At 43.4% G+C, this 19,362-nt stretch overlaps 1 protein-coding gene across 1 annotated transcript in view; it reads left to right on the top strand.

Moving 5' to 3' along the window:
• The window catches only part of KIAA1549L (KIAA1549 like), a 213,262-nt gene that overhangs the window by 101,504 nt on the left and 92,396 nt on the right, over positions 1 to 19,362 (top strand). The gene's annotated exons all lie outside the window — the stretch shown is intronic.

The following is a 19,362-nucleotide window of genomic DNA, read 5'->3' as shown; positions in this document are numbered from 1 at the left end:
CCCCTCTATTCTCTGATTTGCTCACCTTGATAATTTTCTTTCTGATTTGTCAACCTTGATTACTATTTTTGGTTCTCTGTGCCTTAAATATTGTCTGTTCTGGTATGGGTATGGTCTGAAGAAGTGGGTCTGTCCCAGGAAAGCTCACCTAATAAATTATTTTGTTAGTCTTTAAAGTGCTACTTGACTGCTTTTTTGTTTTGTTATGTGTAAAGTTAAGCTTGTGCATAAGTCTCTGTAAGACTGGGGCCACAGTGAAGGGATGTGATCAATATGCATCTGTAATGGCAGAATTACTCACAATTGGTGCAGTTCACCAAAGAAGTGCCACTAAAATCTTTGTGTCACAACGTCACGTATTTTGGATATGCTGCATGTTTTTGCAGGAAGCGTATTTTAAAAATGGCTTAGGGAGTATTTATGATTTCTGTGGTCAGCATTTTTTCTGTTCCTTCACTGATAAAGTCTGTGCTCACTTACTAGGTTGGAATGTTAGCAGTAGTTTCAGAGTAATATGGTTAGAAAGGCAGAATCAAGATGAGGTTGTCAAAGATGCATGATAATGCTATTTATCTAGTGGATGTCACTATCACATGGTCTGCATGTCTGTGTAATTTAGTATGCTGTCCATTAAAGTATGCTTGGAAGCAAATTTGAGCCTTCACAGCAGTTATCAGTGTAATTCACATTTTTCATTCATGTGTTAGCGCTCCTTAGAAATTATTTTAATGATATATTCAACCATACTTGAAAATGGAAAATTAGTTGGAGAGTGCAGGTTAAAATTCCTGAAGTCATATATTACATCTCTGACAATGGTATCTACTGGAAGACTTTTTCATTGGACAGATGCCCTTGCCATCAATATAGCAGCTGCTAAATGTTCTCTTTCTTGGCTTTTCGAATGTGTCACTTGGCAGTCCAACAGATCTCTGACAAATGAACTGGATTCTCTTCCTTGGCTTCATGCGTGTATCACCTGGGTGTCCAACTGATCTATGAAAAATGAAGTGAGTGGGAAAACAGCCAGAGTACTTGTGGGTGTAAGTCTGGATGGGATTGACTGGGTCTTAAATATTACCAAAGTAATATGCCATGGCTCCGCAGGAGGCCAAGATGTGTTTCTGTGTGTTCAGGATAGCATCTGCAAAGTGCTGATCAGTGAAAGTGCTTTCTGTGAAATTGCTTAACTGTGACTGTCTGAATCTGACATGCTGTTGGAATTCTCACTGTGAGGAATGGGTAAGATAAAAGAGTTTGGTGGATAACTTTAAGGTGCTACAGGACTACTTTTTTTTTTTTTTGTGAACCTACAGACTAACACAGCTACCCCTCTGAGACTACTTACTGGAAGAAGTGGAGCTCATTTCTGGGAGGACAAATGCAGTCTGCTGTGAGTTTTACCCCAAGATATTTGCTAGGGTTATGTGAAGCAGCTGATAGCTGCCAAATGGGAAGTAATCTGGGTCACTTATTGAAGTGATTGTCAATGGCTTCCTAAGTGAAGGCAAAGTTCCAGGTTCTTATGGAAAAAAACCAGTTGTTAAACTCTTGTTCAACATGTGCAGTTTTTACCCTGTAAAAATTTTGGTGAACATTATGAAGAAAGTTCTGGACAAACTCTCCAGCAGTAACTGGACTTTTCAGGTCCCTTGTCCCCTTCAGTCTTACCCTGAAAGGTCTACTGAAACTATGACACTGGTGTTGCTATTTTCTGCCAGGTGTTGGATGCAGATCAGGTTTCTCCGCTTATTGTTTTCAGGTCTGTCAGCATCTTGATACCCTTATTATAGAAGCATGTTTGACACAACCACAGAAGATAGTTTTGAATAAAGGAGTAATATTTGTCCCTTTCCTCAGAAGTCTGAAAAGGATGGGAGTGAGCAACTACTCATCAGTTTGGAAGATATTCCTAAATAGGGGTTCCACAGGAGTCTGTCTTGTCTCCTCTTCACTGTAGACTTGGTATTGCTAATGGAGGTTGGTGAGGAATTAGGAGCTGCAGTGTCTAGGAAATGTCACCCAGCTGTATATTTCAATCTGTGCTGATCTTTAAGGTCTTGCTGAGTAATTTATCCAGAGTCTGGTGATTAGGACATGTAAAGGGTTATCTGATAGTTGGGTGTGGGTAGAGGGAAGGAAGGGTCTGCTCTAGAGTTATAGCTTTTAGGGTAAGATACAATCTGTCTCCAGTTTACATCAGTATTTAGTACCTGTCAGAAAAAGATATAAAGAATTATTATTGTATCTTAAAACCTAAGAATATCTTAGATGCTTGTGGAGGAGTTTTGAATCAACTTATACTAAAAATTCTTCCATATTTTGGAAGATGGTCACTTTTTGCTTGGGTGGATATATTCCAACTGAGGAACCCCATATTTTTGAAGCCCGGATAGCTTATTTTGGCCAGGTTGTTAGTCATGTCTCCCAAGCAAGCTTTTAAAATGTACTTCTGCAATAGTTGATGCAATCAGGAAATCTCTCTTTGATTTACTATTCTGACCTTCAGTAACAAAAAGTGAAGTTCAGTCATTTTATCTTAGTCCAATGAAGGAAAAAATCTCCAGAGAAAGATTTTCTTCCTATTGAAGTTTTTCAGAAGTACCTTAACCTTGGCCTTAACTATTTACTGTCATTAATCATATTGGATTGATTCTCTCTGGCTGGAAGTTCAGTATCAGAGTTCCTAGTTTTAAAAAGGGGATAGAAACAATTTTGCATCATATAGATCTGTTAGATGTGGCAGTGAAACTTTATTATAGATTTTTAATGATTGAAACTTGAAAAATGGGCTGGGGGCTAATGGGCTAATGTGTTATATGAAGAACAGTCCAGCATTAGGCTGCTAGAGTCACAACTGATGCTTGTTTTCTTTTATCCTGTATGATTTATAAATGTACTGCAATGAAAGGCACTACATTGTATGCTGTTTTTGTAGTTCCAAAATAGCATTTGATTCTATAACTGAAATAAACTTTTGGGTGAAACACGGAGGAGTGTATGGATCAGAAATTCTATGTGGGGGATGGGTTATATTAGCAGGGATAAACAAGAGACAAGACAAAACTGGGTGGAGGAAATCAAATCGTCTTGGGTATCTGTATACTTATGTGAGACATATGAAGAATGAGCAGAAAGAACTTGAAATGCTAGTAAATAAACACAACTATAACATAGTTGGCAGGACAGAGACTTAGTGGGATAATATGCATGACTAGAGTATTGGTATAGAAAGGTGCAGTTTACTCGGGAAGGATAGGCAGGGTAAAAGGGAGGAGGTGTTGCCTTATGTATTGTATGCTCTTGGACTGAGGTTGAGATTCAAATAGGAGATGGTTTTGTTTAAAGTCTCTGGGTAAGGATAAAAGGGGTAAAAACGAGTGATGTCCTAGAAGGAGTCTACTACAGATTTCCTAGCCAGGAGGAAGAGATAGATGAGGCTTTTTTTAAACATCTAACAAAATAATCCAAAGCATAGGACTTGGTGGTGAAAGGGGGACTTCAACTACCCAGACATCTGTTGGGAAAATAACACAGCAGGGCACAGATTAACCAACAAGTACTTAGAATGTGCTGGGGCCAATTTTTACTTCAGATGATAGAGCAAACTACACTCGGGGCAGGCCTGGCTTTAGGGCAAAGTGGTTGCCTTGGGCCACGCATCTTTGGGGCCTTGCACTTCCACTGGCAGGAGCTGACTGTGAGGGAGGCTGTTCTAGATTTGACACTAACAAATAGGAAGGAGCTGGTTGAGAATTTGAAAGTGAAAGGCAGCTTGGGTGAAAGTGATTATGAAATGGTAGAGTTCACGATTCTAAGGACTGGTAAGAGGAAATGAGGGGGAACCACGAAATAAAGACAACAGATTTCAAGGAGGCAGGCTTCAGCAAACTCAGGTAGTTGGTAGGTAAGATTCTATGGGAAGGAAGTGGAAGGGGAAAATAGTTGAAGAAAGTTGTTGTTTTTCAAAGAGACATTATTAAGGTCACAGAAGCAAATTATTCCATTGCTTAAGAAACACAGGAACTATGGCAAGAGACCACTCCACCTTAACCAGAAGAGGTTCAAATATCTAAAAATCAGGACAGAATCCTTCAAAACTTGGAATCTAAATCAAATTAGAAAGGATCGCAAAATTAGAAGGTCAAGGCACAAAACAAGCTCCAACTAGTTAGCGACATACAGGGTAACAAGAAAACATTCTACCAATACATTAGACTCAAGAGGAAGATGAAGGATAGGGTAGGACTATTACTCAATGAAGGTGTTGGGGGTGGGTATGGAATAATAGAAAAAAATGGAAATTGCAGAGGTGCTTAATTACTTCTTTGTTTTGGTTTTTACCAACAATATTCGTGGTGATTGGACACCTAGTATAGTCGATGTTGGTGAAAATGGAGGAGGATCAGAAGCTAAAACAGGATAAGAACAATTTTAAAATTGCTTAGACAATTTAGATGTCTTCAAGTTACCAGGGCCTAATGAAAATCATCCTAGGAGCTGACTGAGGAGTTGTCTGAGCCATTAACTGTTCTTTTCGTAAAGTCGTGGGTGACAGTGGGGAGTCCAGAAGACTGGAAAAAGGAAAATATAGTGCCCACTTATAATTACAGACCAGTCATTTTAAATTCCGTACTAGGAAAGCTAATGGAGTAAATAAATAAGGAATCAGTCTGGAAGCATCCAGAAGACAACAAGGTGATAAGAAATAATCAGCATGGGTTTTTCAAGAACAAATCAAACTGATAACTTTTTTAGATGGGAAAAAAGCCTTGTTGTTGGAGGGAGGAGAGTGGTAAATAAGGTGTATCTAAAGCTTTTGATACAGTCTTGCACAAGCTCCCAAATAAACTAGGGAAATACAGCCTGTACTATAAGGTGGGTGCATAACTGGTTGGACACTGTTTCCAGAGTACTTGTCAGTGGTTTACAATCATACTGGAAGGGGTGGAGTTTAGGAAGAATCCATTTTGGAACCAGTTCTGTTGAGTATCTTCATCAGTTCTTTTAGGTAATGGCACAGAGAATATACTTATAAAGTTTGCAGATGATGTCAAGGTGGGAGGGTTGGAATTTTTTTGAAAGATAAGATTATAATTCAAAATGATGTCAACAAAGTGGAGAAATGGTCTCAGGAAAATAGTACGAAATTCTATAAGGCCAAATGCAAAGTACTCCACTGAGGAAGGCAAAATCAGATGCACCTAAACAAACTGGGATTTGATTGCCAAGGAAGAGTGCTGTGGAAAGGAATTTGGGGTTCTGCAAGATAAGTATGAGCCAACAATGTAACATTGCTGCAAAAAAAGCCAAACATCATTCTGGGATGTATAACAGGAATGTTGTAAGAAATGAGAGGAAATTCTTCTACTCTACTCTGCACTGACGAGGTCTCAACTGGAGTATTGTGTCCAGTTTTAGGCATCATGTTTCAGTAAAAGAATGTGGCCAATTTGGAAGTCCAACAAAGAGCAACAAAAAAGCTCTAGAAAACACGACCCATGAGGGAAGATTGAAAGATTTGGGTTTGTTTAGTCTAGAAGAGAAGAGACTGTGAGGGGACATTGTAACAGCTTTTATGTACCTAAAAGGTTGCTACAAGGAGGAGGGAGAAAATGTATCTTCCATAACCTCTGAGGACGGGACAAGAAACAATGGGTTTAAACTGCAGCAAGGGAGGTTTAGGCTGGACATTAGGAAAAACATCCTACCTATTAACCACTGGAATAAATTGCCTACAGATGTTGTGGAATCTCCATGATTGGTGATTAAGAGCAGGTTAGACAAACACCTGTCAGGTTTTGTCTAGGTGGTGTTTGGTTCTCCCAAGAGTGCAGGGGTCACCTGATAGCCCTGAAAAAGTCTGAACTCCAAATGGCTGAAACTTTGAGCTGTTTTTTGTGTGATTAATAGCGTACTCTAGCCCAGGAAGAGTGGGTTGTATTGAGGCTTTTTAAATTTGAAAAAAATGGGATGTTGAACTTGTGTACTGTATTTGCTAGTTTTCTTACAGGGACTTGTAAAAGGCTATAGTGGGGCTGTGGCATCGAGCCACAGATTATAAAGGAAAAAATGGCACAAAAGTAAAACTTTTACACCATTTATTTCAGGCAGCAGCTTCCCAGCTTGCAACCTCTCTGCTCCCTTTGCTTTCCAGAGTAGTAAAACAAGCTTTCTTCTGTATTGAATCATTGTGTAGAATCTACTGCCAAGGATCCTGGAAGGATCCTTTCAGTCATTGTAAATTAATAGAAAATGCAAATAGTCTTTTCTGAGGGGTGCAGTGTTCTGGCAGGGGTAAAGCAGTCTGTCCTCAGTTCCCCTTGACCTCTCGGTCTGGCTGGTTCTGAGAGTCTTCAGGCTCATTTCTGTCCTAGACAGGAAGAGAAAATGTTCTTTGTCAACAGGGCCTTATGTTCTGTCAGCTGTTTTCTCTTCCAGCTTACAGGCCTCCCCTGGTGAGTTCATGGGAGATTGGATCTCTCTCTAATTGATGGAATGAACTGGTAGGTTCTCTAGCATGGAACGGGGACTTACAGCTCTTCTCTACCTGATCTAGTGTGGAACAGGTGCACTGCAACTAGGTTTTTTTTTCATAGTCCCTGGCTTCTAACATCATAAAGGAAATAGGCCCAAGGTTTCGATTCTCAGCTGCGTAAGTGTGCAGTTTGCACATGCAGTGACCTGATCTAATTTCTGTATAGAAATGCAAGGTTTTATGGACATGGCAAGCATCCATGCATTTTTGTTGATTGTAACCTTTTATCAACATAGTCGCCTTTACAGGGGGCTGGACTAAGACTGTACAGTCAAGCCTGTATAAGGGTCAGGGCTTAGATACACTGCCTCAGAAGCAGGGCAGGAATCAGATTGTGGTCCTGGGGCTCCCCTTTTCTAGGGTGCCATAATCTCAACATCCTTTTTAATGACCCAAGTTACTTTCTTGTGGTATATGAGCTGGTGCTTGGGGGGAGGGAGGGGGGGCAGAACCAAAGATTTACACGTGTCCCCTCCCTGTCAACCCATCTGTGCAGAAGAGAGAGTGGCCATTCTTGGTGTAACTGAGGGCCTAAGGTGGCTCTATATATGCCCTCTTACTTCTCTGTGCAGGTCACAGGAGGGCTCTTGATTGAGCATGTATTTGTTTGTATAAGTGACAATTCATACTTTTCTCTGGAATGGCTTGGTTTCTCTCTTTCCTGCCTTGGTGCATTTTGAAATATTTCCTGTTATTGGAAATGAAAAAGTTTGTTAATCAATAATGGTTGTTTTAATGAATGAGCTGCTAAGTGGGTTTTAGCCCTAAGAGGAAGGCAATAAGTCAATAGCCTGAAGTATGATAGAACAAAAGGTCATTTTAAATAGGATAAATTACTAATGAAATTTACAAACGGTGGCTTGGGGTATAATTTAAGTGAGTACAATGTTCTGAGGACAGATTTTTAATTTCATATACAGTTCAATTTTCTCTTTAGATGCTTTTTTGCCAAGAGGTAGAGTTGCTAGTAGATTGCAAAGGTCACATTCTCTCCTGGGCAGAAACTTTACTGCTTTAATTAACTATGCTAATCTGCATTTTCAAAAGCTGTTAATCTGAAACAGAAGTGGTAAATGCAGAGGAAATTTTAGTGTCAGTGGATTTACTAAAGTTGTGCCCAGTTGCTACCACTGCAGCTCATGCACATATTGGGTACAGCAGACCTCCAACTTACGTGGAGGTTTCATTCTTGCACAACCCCACATAAGTCAAATTTTGTGTAAATCAGGGGAGCCAGGAAACTGACCAGTGTGGCAGCCATCCCTGACAGGAGCTGGCAAACTGGCAGTTTTCCCCGCTCCTCTGAGCGGTGGGCAGCCCAGAGCCAGGTGCCAGCTGCCTGTCACTCAGAGTCGCGTTAACCCGAGATACATGCAACTTGAGTGTGCTTATCTTGGGGTTCTACTGTACTCTGTTCTTTCACGTCTCCTTGCTTCCTGAGACAGCTTGGCAAAGATTTCATGTACCAGAAGGCAGCACAACACAACTTGTGTCTTGATGCTACAACTCAGTGGCTACATCTACACTTAGGAAAAACTTTGAAATGGCCATGCTAATGGCCCAATCGAAGAATACTAATGAGGTGCTGAAATGAATATTCAGTGCCTCATTACCATGCTGCTGGCTGCAGCACTTCAAAAGTGCCGCGTTTCGCGCATGGCTCATCTACTGCAAACATCGAAATCCCCTTATTCCTATCAGCTGGTAGGAATTAATTAATATTCATTATTTCTCTGCTTTTCTTTGATAGTATTGAAAATTCATTCCTATTCACAATGTCTTCTCTGGCTTTTGTTATGCTATTCTTTTTGCTTCCTGAGTTCTTCCTCTCTTTGTTTGGTATGGTTCTGCATTGATCTGTCTCTTATGCTCTCTGTTATTTCTCCAGTCTCTCATTCTAGGAGACAGCATGACCACCTAGGGCAGGGGTGGGCAAAATATAGTTCATGTGCAGGATCCAGCCAGCCAAGCCTTTGGATCCAGCCCTCTGCCTGCCTACTTTACACTGTCTACTTTACCTCTCCTCTTGCTAAGCTTTCACCCTCTATCTGGTCTCACTTTGCCTCCCACATCTTATATCTCTGCCTGGATGTGATCTCACCACATTGAATTCAAAATGGCTACAGTGGGAGTGAGTTTATTAGCTCCAACTCCAAATCTTCAAACCTCCCACTTTTTTTGCCCTTGCTGACAGTCTCCCATTCCATTCCCCTCACACCCATGCAGTTGTCAAATCCTGCCAAGGTGCAGCATCTCTACAATTCTTCCTTTCCTGTCTCCACTTTCAAAATCTTAGGCTAAGTCTATTTTACAGGGCTTTCTCAACAAAACTGGCGTTTTGTCAACGAAACCTGCAGAGTGTCCACACTAAAATGCATTGTCAACATATTGTTGACAGAACTTGGCACTTTTGTTGACAGCCTTCTGCCCCCGCCCCCGCCCCCCGAGGCAGAGCATCTTTCTCGACAGAATCTGTCAACAAAAAACCCATGTGGATGCTCTGAGCGGGGAGGGGCGGGGTCTGTCAACAGACAGAGCTTCTGGGTCACCGGTCACACTGCTGGGTTGCTGTTATGCTTTCAGTTGGCCATTCTGTTGAGAGAGTGGCCGGGCAGTCTGGCCACTGTCTGTCAACAGAGCAGATCGACTGAACAATCTGTTTTCATGTATGGCCACAATCTCTTGACAGAAGTTTTGTCGGAAGATATCTTCCGACAGTAACTTCTGCAACAGATCACTGTAGTGTAGACATAGCCTTAGCCATGCTCCAGTAATTTCCAGTCTGCTCTCCTGTGACCTCATTTTTATTGGTTCCCTTTTCTCTTGTTTTTTCCCCCATATCTTCTCTATTCAGAAAGACAACAACTAAGGTTATCTTTCTTTACTAGTGCTCTGTCTTGAAATTTATGCATTGATCTCCTGAGTATTAGGTTCAAGCTTTTCCTGCATGCTTTCTTAGCCTACTATTATCACTCTGCCCCTTTATATATGTCTTCCAAATTTCTCATACAGCTTTGAATAATGTGTCATACTGTACTTTGAGAACAAGTATTTCAGGTTGCCCCCAAAGCCAGATATAGGTGTAGTTATGACAGAGGATAAGTCTATACTGAGGAAATAAATCAATTTCAGAAAAGCAATTCTAGCTATGGCATTTGCATAGCTGGAATCAATGTATCAGAATCGCCTTACTTCCCTAGTGAAGTCTGAGCCTCTGTAATCTCGCATCGACCTCCCCTACTCCACCTGATAGTGTGGAGTTACAGGGTCAATGGCTGAGCCTGAAGAGGTTGATTTTGCTGTGTCTTCACCAGATGCGCAGAGTTGAACTCCAGAAGATCGACCACCAGCATGTTGATCTTCCGGTAAGTATAGACAAGCCCAAAGACAAAGATGGAATTTGGTCCTCTCCCCTCCAACTGCTAATTAGCATAAGATAGGGGCCTCAAAGAGAAGAGTTGCAGCACCCAGTTCAAAGGATCTCACCTTGCATATTTATGTGTTGGTCTCTCCTCATTTTTCTTTCTTTGTTTCTTCTTCCTTGTGTTTGTATCTGTTTCTTTTTGTTCCGTTTTGGTATGCTCTGTCCACCACTCCTATATACGTTTAGTGTAGTTTTTATTACTTGTATTTCTGTTTCCTTATTTCTTGATCTCACAACAGTAGGTGCTTAATGTTAATCCATCCATGCTCAACTAGCAAAGAGCTTACTCTAATGTATGTACGCCTGAGATTAAACTTTGCACTTTGGGTGGATTCTCTCACTTCCCGAGTACCCCAGCTGCTCACTAATGGAAGATGGTCAGTTACATAAGGGGGGGAGATTCTTGTAAAAATGCACTGGTAGCCAGATGGAATCATAAGAAACTTCACAGCAGCAGCATGACAACATTTTGGATCTGACTAAAAAACACCTGGTAAGCAGTTCTGTAAACCACCAATCATTCAATGGAATGAGTGTGGATGCCTGGGGTGATTTTGCTCACCAAAGGATGTAAAAGAAAAATTACCAACTGGCATAGAAAAATAGTTGAAAGTGAGGAGTAAAGGACTGGGGCTGCTGTGAGTTGTGGAAGAGAAACAGCAGATGATTCTGACATTCTGATTTTTCTGCTACTCTGTTATGCCATGCTTTCCTTTCCCTGTCAAACTGAGATAATGTCAATTTGGCATTATCTCTTGAATGGTGCCAATGAGAATGATAACCTTCAAGTGAAGGAACGGGGGTGGGGGAGAGTGAGAATGTTACAGATTGTACATGGATTGATGTTGATATATTGCTATGCTCTAGAGAGCAAAGACTTCAGAAAAGAAATAAATCTGCCTTCCCATCTTTCCCTCTGGGACTCCTCTTCAGACAGCAGTAGTTGAGTCTTATCTCATGTAAAGTGTGCAGAAGAGTTTGGGTCTGGGTTTTTGATACATGGAGCAGTAGTACAATTTTTTATGTGTTCAATTTCTCTAATCCAGAACTCTCTCACCTGGCAACATCTGTAATCCAGCATGGTTTTAGTTAGTCGGATGACTGCTTACCATGGGTGTGGCCATGTTTTCTGTGTCCCATAAAGTTTGTTTCCAGTCATCAGTCCTGGCTCTGTGTTCTGTGCTGTTATTTAGCTGTTTAGCTGTTATTTAGCTCCTAAATGTCTTCTAAGAGCCCAGTAAAATGAGAAAATGTTGGTAATACTGCTAGACAATATTGACCTTCTGTGGTTCAGCAAATTCTTTCATCCGGCATTGGTCAGGTCCTGAGGGTGCTGGATTAGAGAGGTTCAACCTGTAAGGCTATAATAAACTGGGCAGTGATGAATTTTGAGGTGATGTAAAGCAATTCTAAATCAGACTGGCTAACTCCCTGATTCAGCACAGTATTTAAGCACATGCTTAATTTCAAGCATGTGTTTGGGTTCATCCTTCAGCATATGCTAAAATTCTATTGATGTCAATGAGGGTTATCGTTAATTAAATGTGTATGTGGTTTGCAGAGCTGGAGCTAAACCTTTGGAAATAAGGCACCTCCCATAGCTGCATTTTTATGGTCTCCTAAATCCATTTATATTTGCCAGACAATAATTTCTGTATTATAAAGGGTGAGCCACTGAAGAACACACACTCTGTATTTCATATAGCCACTTCAACTCTTTTGGTGGGTAGCAGTGCTCAAGGAAAAAACATAATTGTGAAAATGTTCTAGACATGAAAGACTAACACCCTTTTTTCTAGCCTGTATTAGAGAACTACTGCCTGATTAGTATTGCTAGGCCTCTGGTTTTTGACCAGAACACCCAGTCAAGGATTCTGGCAGCTCTAGTTATCAGTGCTGACGGGGCCTTTAAACATCCAGTTGGTGTCACACAGGACTAAGGCAAGTTCCCTACCTGCTCTAGATCTGTGCGGCTCCAAACCTTGAAGCAGCCAGTGTTTCCTTTTGGCTCGTAGGTGGAGGTATGGCCACAGGGGCTCTATGTACTACCTCTGTGTCAAGCACTGGTTCTACAACTTCTGCTGGCTGGGACTTGCAGCCAATGTGAGCTGTGGGGGTGGTGCCTGTGGACAGGGGGCAGCACCTCTTCCTAAGAGCCAGAGGGAAATACCAGTCACTTCTGGGAACCACCTGAGGTAAGAGCTGCCCAGAGCTTGTACCCCTCACCCACTTGCCTGTCTCAACTCCTTGACCCAGCCTGGAGCCCTTCTGCACACTCAGACTCCCTCCTGGAGCCTGTGCTCCACAACCCTTTGCACATCCAACTCCCTGCCCCAACCTTGAGCCCCCTCACACACTCAGACTCCATCCCAGAGCCTGTTCCCCTCCTATACTCCAAACCTCTCAGTGCAAGCCTGGAGCCCATACCCTGCACCTCATGCCTCTTATCCCCACTCCCACACAGAGCCTGCAGTCCCAGTTGGAGCCCTCTCTCTCCCATACCCCACACCCGAACACACTACCACTGCCTGGAGACACCCTGCTCTCTGAATCCTTCATCTCTGGCCCCACCCTGGAGCTCAGAGCCCATACCCCCTCCCCATCCCTGTGACCCATCCTGGAGCCCCCTCCCACATTCCAAACTTCTCATTTTTGGCCACAGCCCAGAGCTCATACCGTCACCCAGAGCCTTCCCCCTCCCCTCTGACACCCTAACTCTCTGCCCAGCATGCTGAAAATAACTGAGTGAACAGAACCAGGCAGAATGGAGTAACTGGGGGCAAGGCCTCAGAGAAGGCTAGGATAGCAGCTGGGCCTTGGGAAGGGGTGAGGCAGTGGCAGGGCAAAGGTGTTCAGTTATCTGCTCTTGGAAGGCTGTAAAAATAAGTCCCAAAGCACAAAGTTCCTATTTAAGTATTTCTATATCCAAGCGTGTGGAACACCAGAAAGCAAGGGGTACGATCACCTATTGAGCCACCAACAACAGCAACAACAGCACAGAGACCAAAGTGTTGCAGTGTACTTTTCGTGACACATGGCAATGGTGAACATCCATCCCATTTTTGGCGGGACAGTCCCATATTTGGGGTACTCCAGAGGACAGCAAGGTGGGCTCATTAATACACTCAGCACATCAGGTGACAGTCTGAAGAGGATCTCTGTGATCCAATCCATCACACAGTTCTATATCTGTAACCAAGTTAGTCTCAGGATAGTAGAGACACAAGATGGCAGAGGTAATATCTTTTATTGGCCAGCTTCTGCTGGTGCGAGAGAAGCTCAAAAGCTCATCTCTCCCACCAACAAATGCTGGTCCAATAAACCATTATCTCACTCACCTTACCTTGCAAAATATTATATAAGATATAAGGGTTTGTAAGCAGCTATACAAAGGGAATGGATTTTGACAACCAAACATCGCTAACTTAGCATGCATACATTGTGGGAATAGAGTCAGCATTGGCTGGGTTCCTCTATGAAGCATCTGTATGTGGTCATCTTGCCAGCTCTGATAATGTATGTGTACGTACAGGCAGAAAGTCAACATAATATTACAGGGATAAAACTGATGGGGGGTTGTGATGGAGTGGGGGGAGTGCATGTGTGAGTCAGGCTGGATGTGAGAGGCAAGGAGAGCAGCTCCCAGTGGCTAAGGATGACCCTGGGGCTACAACTGGCAGGTAACACCTCTGTCCTGAACAAAGAGGAGGGAGGAGCCAAGCTGGGTTTTTGAATCGGGGGCGGCAGTTAGAGGCTAGGGGAAGAGGAGCTGGAAGGCAGCCAGCCTGAGGAGGGGGAAAGCTACAGCCCAGAGGGGCACCCCTCGGGGTCTTCTCCCCAGGACGGGTTGGAAGGACTGTCTCTGACTGCTGTACTGTCGCTTCTGTGAGAAACTGGGCATCTGTTGCCTAATAAACCTCCTGTTGTACCTGCTGAGTGAGAGTCACTCCTGCCAGCGGATGGGGTGCAGTGCAGGGGGACCCCTGAACCCCATCACAGGGGTATTAAAAAGAAATGAGGAAATTGAACTCCTCAGTTGACTTGTGCAGGTGTTTAAAACACCAGTAGTACCAACGTATGTACATTCTGCACCTTATTGTTCCTAGTATCTGTTTTCTTGAAATGATTACACAGTAAGCTTAAAAATCACAATTTGTAAAATCCTACATTCTTCATATTTTAGTTGTGACTCAATCAGAATTAACATTTTGTTGTTGCTTTTCAAGCCTTTCCATTTCACTGTGAGCCAGCTTGTGGCATGGCCTATGTACCCAGGCCACAAGGGGAGGAGACACCTCCCCTACCACAGGAGTTGGAAATGACGGAACTAAACTGGTGTTTTCCCTGCACATAGACACACACTGCTATCTGACTTCAACGAGTGTGGGAGTGAGTGCTGCAGACTTCCTATTCCCTCTTGAAGCTGCTTACAAACTTAGTTATAGCTTGTAGTTTTATTGGTTGTCACTGCATTGCACTCCCTATTCAAGGTAGAAGTAGGCAGGGCATTGGCTTAGCCCCCAATAAGCCAGTCAGTGTAGCTGAAACAGCTAGGGAGGAGGTAATCTACTGCCAGTAAGGACATGACAGCACTGGACTAAGCAAGGAATATGGAAAGTATCATGTCTGTCTAAAGATACTTCTGCACTACACGGAAGATCAACCTTGCTGCGGTCGATCTACTGGAGTTCAATTTTGCGTGCCTAATAGGGACACATTAAACAACCTGACAAGGTGCCTGTGCCAGCTCCAGTACACCTGTCCCTTGTTAGGAGTAAGGGAAGTTGACAAAAGTGTTTGCTCCCATTAACCTCCCTTAGTGGAGACGGCACAGAAGCCTGAATTAAGGTACATTGACTCTGGTTATGTAATTAACGTAGCTGGAAATGCTTACCTTAATTCAAACTTCCGCCACGGTGTAGACCTGCTCTGAGGCTCATTTCCTTCTCTGTGAAGCATCTGGGCTACACATTGTCCTGTGCTTGTATGCACAGATCAGAACAGATGATCAAAGTGGTTCCCACTGGTCTTACAACTGTGATTTTATTAACCTAGTTCTGTACAGATCCACGCAACTAGTGAAAGTATTGCAGAGTGAAAGGTAATTTAGATTAATTTATTACTTACTCAATATTATTGTTTGCTCTATAGGAGAATTCAAATCAAGCCCATTGTGAAACATGTATTTCCATTTAGTCAGGGCTTTTTTCTGGTGGTACGTGCCAGTACTACATACCGGCACCTCCTTGTCAGGGCTCCCACAGCTGGGGCTGCCAGTGGGGCTCAGCACCCCAGCCAGCTCCCAGCCACGGGGCTATCAGAGCCCCTGCCAGCCCTGCAACCACATGTGGTGGCCGGGAGCCAGCGCCCCCACTGGCCCTGCAGCCATGCGGGGGTGGGGAGCTGGAGCCCCCGCTGGCCCCACAGCAGCAGGGGCCAGGGGCTGGAGCCCCCACTGCCGCTCCAGCAGCCCCAGCCATGGACAGGGTTGGAAGGAGGCACGGACCCTAATGGCTCCTCTTTTTTTTTTCCCTTTTAAATGCATTTAGTATTAACACAGTAGTTAATCATCCAAAGGCTTTGCCCAGTTATTAGTGGCAATAATCACAAGTCCACCATTGAAATGCCTGCAAGCTGCACGGAAACATTGTAAATATACCATAATAAAGGCTCAAATTAAATGTATAACCCCAATTAAAAAGAATACTAAGACGACCAAAATAAAAATACCATCAGGACTAAACAACAGAGGGAACAGTTCTTATAGGTAACAATCAGTGAAATTTACTGCAAATTATATAAAGGTAAGAGCCAGGGTAACCTGAATCTGTACTGACTCATGCTAAAGAATTATGTTAATGGATCACATTGGCACAATTGGTGCACGCAGACTGACAGCTCTCGAACCTCCTTAGTTTGTTCACTGAGTTCCCCGCTTTCCCTTCTGTCACACATCACACCATGCTATGTCCCCATTGGCTACACTCTCCCTCCACATATATGCTCCCCCAGGCCTAGTTCCCACCAATCACCTCCCCATTAACCCTTGAAACTCCATGTAGCTTATTCTTAGCAGGTAATTCTGCTGTGTTTGACTGGCTTAAACTAAAATCTTCCTTCCTCATGCCCACCCACCTCATCCTTCTCTGCTGGCTATGCCACTCCTATTCATGCAATACTACTAAGTAAGTCATACTCAGTGCAGTGCTCTAAGGCCCCCTACAAAAATGGGGGAAGACACTTGCACATGTAAAATAGCTGAGGCAGGGGTTTCATCTGGCTCTGGAGAAATGACCATAAACAGTAAAATACATGGGCCTGCACAACAAAACTTACATTTCTACCAAATTAACATCAAGATTAGTGTAGCACCAATAAAGTGAAGTTTCAGTCATACAGGATTGCTACTGTATAACGGAAACACAAAATAAGCTGCCAAATGTCAGTGGTAGAACTAGGAACTGCAGGGAATTGCTATACAAACCACACTCAGATGCTATGTAAGTAACATACACTTACATAATACATTGGCAATATACAACTTCTGTTCTTACACAAGATTACACAGCCACTTAAATTATCATTCAGTACTAATCTTTGAATAGATGATTGGAGGAAGGAAGTTAGAGGACTGAGTTATGTTGTCTTCAGGATTAATTTCTAGTAATTCCTATGATACGCAGGATTATTCAGTTAATGACATCACTCATAGCACCGAGAAGGTATCCAAGTCAGAACTCTGTGCTGAAAATCAGGTGTTCTCCATTAACCAATACTGTCCATGAGCTGTGTACCTAGGATGGAGTGATTCTGGTGCTGTCATTTTGTAGACAGAGGTAAGCACAAGAGGAAGCACCAATAGCAAGAGGAGCTAGACATGCAGAGGGATCCTGATCAGGCAGAATGTGGCAATGTCAGTCATGCAGGGGGCGGAGGAGGGGAGAGAGGGGTCACACTACCTCTGCAGGCTGACCACACCCAGTGAATGAAATGTCATCTGTCAGTAGAAAGAATGGGGGGATGGGCTGGAAATTAAGTTGCAGAAACAGCTCAGGAGACTCAGCACAATGTGTATTGTCAAGATCAGGTTGTAGGAAGCCAGACAAAGTGGTCAGGCCACAGTATGGAGTTGAGAGTCAGCTCGGTCAGGGAACAACAAGAAGTCTTGTGGCGCCTTCTAGCCTAACAGATATTTTGGAGCATAAGCTTTCGTGGGCAAAGACCCGCTTCATCAGATGCATGAGTGGGGGGTGGTTTCAGAGGCATATTTACAGAGTGGGGTCTCAGTAAAAGAGAGGGCCAGAGCTGACAAGGTCTATTCAGCAAGGTGGAAATGGCCCAGTATCAATAGTACTTATCAAAAGAGGAAAAAACAAGTCAGATCAGACTTGTATCACAAGCTGATAGAGTCAAGCAGAGTGAGAATGCTCCTGGGTAAGAGGCGGAAGATCAAACTCGCAAGTCAGAGATCAAGCAATGTTCCCTCTAATCTTTTCCACCTATGAGCAGATTTTTTCTGTCCATGTGTGGAATAAATTTTTATGTGCATTGAGGCATGTGCAAGTAGAAACAAAAACCTAGTTGTGGGCACTCTACTAATCAGCTGAATCTCTCCTGAGCAGCTGCACTAGCACCCAGTTTACAGGGATCACTGATGGGGGCCAATCTGGGACAGGATACTAGAAAGGCAAGCTGAGGGAGCAAGAGCAGGAAGCAAAAGTCACACTGTGCAGAGCAGAGTGGATCTCCGTTCATTTGGCAGCTTTCTTTCCCTACGCTGGCTTACATAGGGCCAGCCAATTTATTAGCTGCTATGGGAGTCCACCAACAGGACATCAGGAGCCTCAAACTGGGGATAGGCTTCGTGGGTCCTGCGTCAGTAGTTGTCAGCAGCTTGCCATGTGGAGGATTAAAGCATGATTGTTCTTGTGGGCTGAGGTTCAAGGGCCATGTGTAGGGTGACCATATCTCCCATGGCCACATACGGGACGGTGGGCGGGGGGGGCACTCCACCTTCCCCAAGCCTCGGGGAAGCAGCTGGGATGGAGAAGCTGCAGCACCCCTCCCCCTTCCCTGAGCCTCTGGGAAGCAGCAGCGAGGGACCAACGGGGGCACTCCCCATCCTCCTTCCGCGAGCCTCAGGGAAGCAGCAGGGATGGAGCAGCCGGGGCACTCCCCCTCCCTTGAGCCTCAGGGAAGGAGACAGTAGCTAACCTGTTGGCTCCCTCTGCAATTGAATATTCAGTGCCTCATTAGCATTAGGACCCTTTCAACTGTGGCGCTCTGAAAGTGCCACTTTCGAACACCTGCTGCTTGGCGCGGCTACATGGGGGTCCTTTTCGAAAGAACCGTGCACCTTGCAAAATCCCCTTATTTCACTCAGCTTCAGCTGAGCAGAATAAGGGGATTTCAAAAGGTGCGGGGTCCTTTTGAAAAGGATCCCGTGTAGCCACGCCGAGCTGCGGGCGTTCGAAAGCGGCGCTTTCGGAGTGCCATGGCCAGAAGCGTCCTCGTGCTAATGAGGCACTGAATAGTCAATTCAGCACCTCATTAATAATCTTCGAAATGGCTACTGGCATGGCTGTTTCGAAGATTTGTGCCCATGTAGACACAGCCTTACGGCTTGGGAGGGAGTTTCAAATGTCAGCTGAATAATGTTGTTGGATGCTTCCCATCCCTTAAATAGATTCCAGGGCCGGAATCCTTTGTTTCATCCTCACCATCCCAATACAAAAATACCAAATTCAAGATGGATTACAGACCCAGGTGGCATAGTCACATGTCTTTGTAGAACCAACCACAGTTTGGGCTTACAAGAAAAACAAAACAATTTACAGATTGTTGACTGGAGCACCAAGCCATTAAGTCACTTAACTACCACTAGTGGCTGTCACTAGAAATTCTGTATTGATAAACCCATTTACGCATCATATTTCTAACTTCACATAACTTAGTATATTCACATTTAGAGGACCAGAGGGTCTTGAACTGTAGGTTATGTGACCTGTTTTGCACAAAGTATATTTGAGTTATACATAGTCAAAATATCTTTCCATAAAAATATGTGGGTGAAGTATCACAAACTGCACATCAAAAGTTGTCTCAAGTGCAAAAAGTTATCTTCCTAGTAGGTTAAGCCATACTATTGAATGTGCAACATCAGCAATTATTGTACAATATCATTGTAAGTCAAGTTCAGTGCTATCTTTTGTTTTTCTCTATAATGAAACAATGAGAGAGTTATGTTTACTCACATTGCACTTTTCACATACATATTTTGTAAGTTTCTGTAATGATGTTTATTCATCATGTCCCTCAACCCGAGAAAAAGGTAATTTACCTAGGATTATACGTTTCTTGTTTCAGATTCACTGATGTAATGTACCAAAATAACACATTT

The sequence above is a fragment of the Carettochelys insculpta genome, chromosome 6 (genome assembly GCF_033958435.1).
Source record: "Carettochelys insculpta isolate YL-2023 chromosome 6, ASM3395843v1, whole genome shotgun sequence".
Classification (NCBI taxonomy): domain Eukaryota; kingdom Metazoa; phylum Chordata; order Testudines; family Carettochelyidae; genus Carettochelys; species Carettochelys insculpta.
This window is presented reverse-complemented; position numbering and strand designations above follow the sequence as displayed.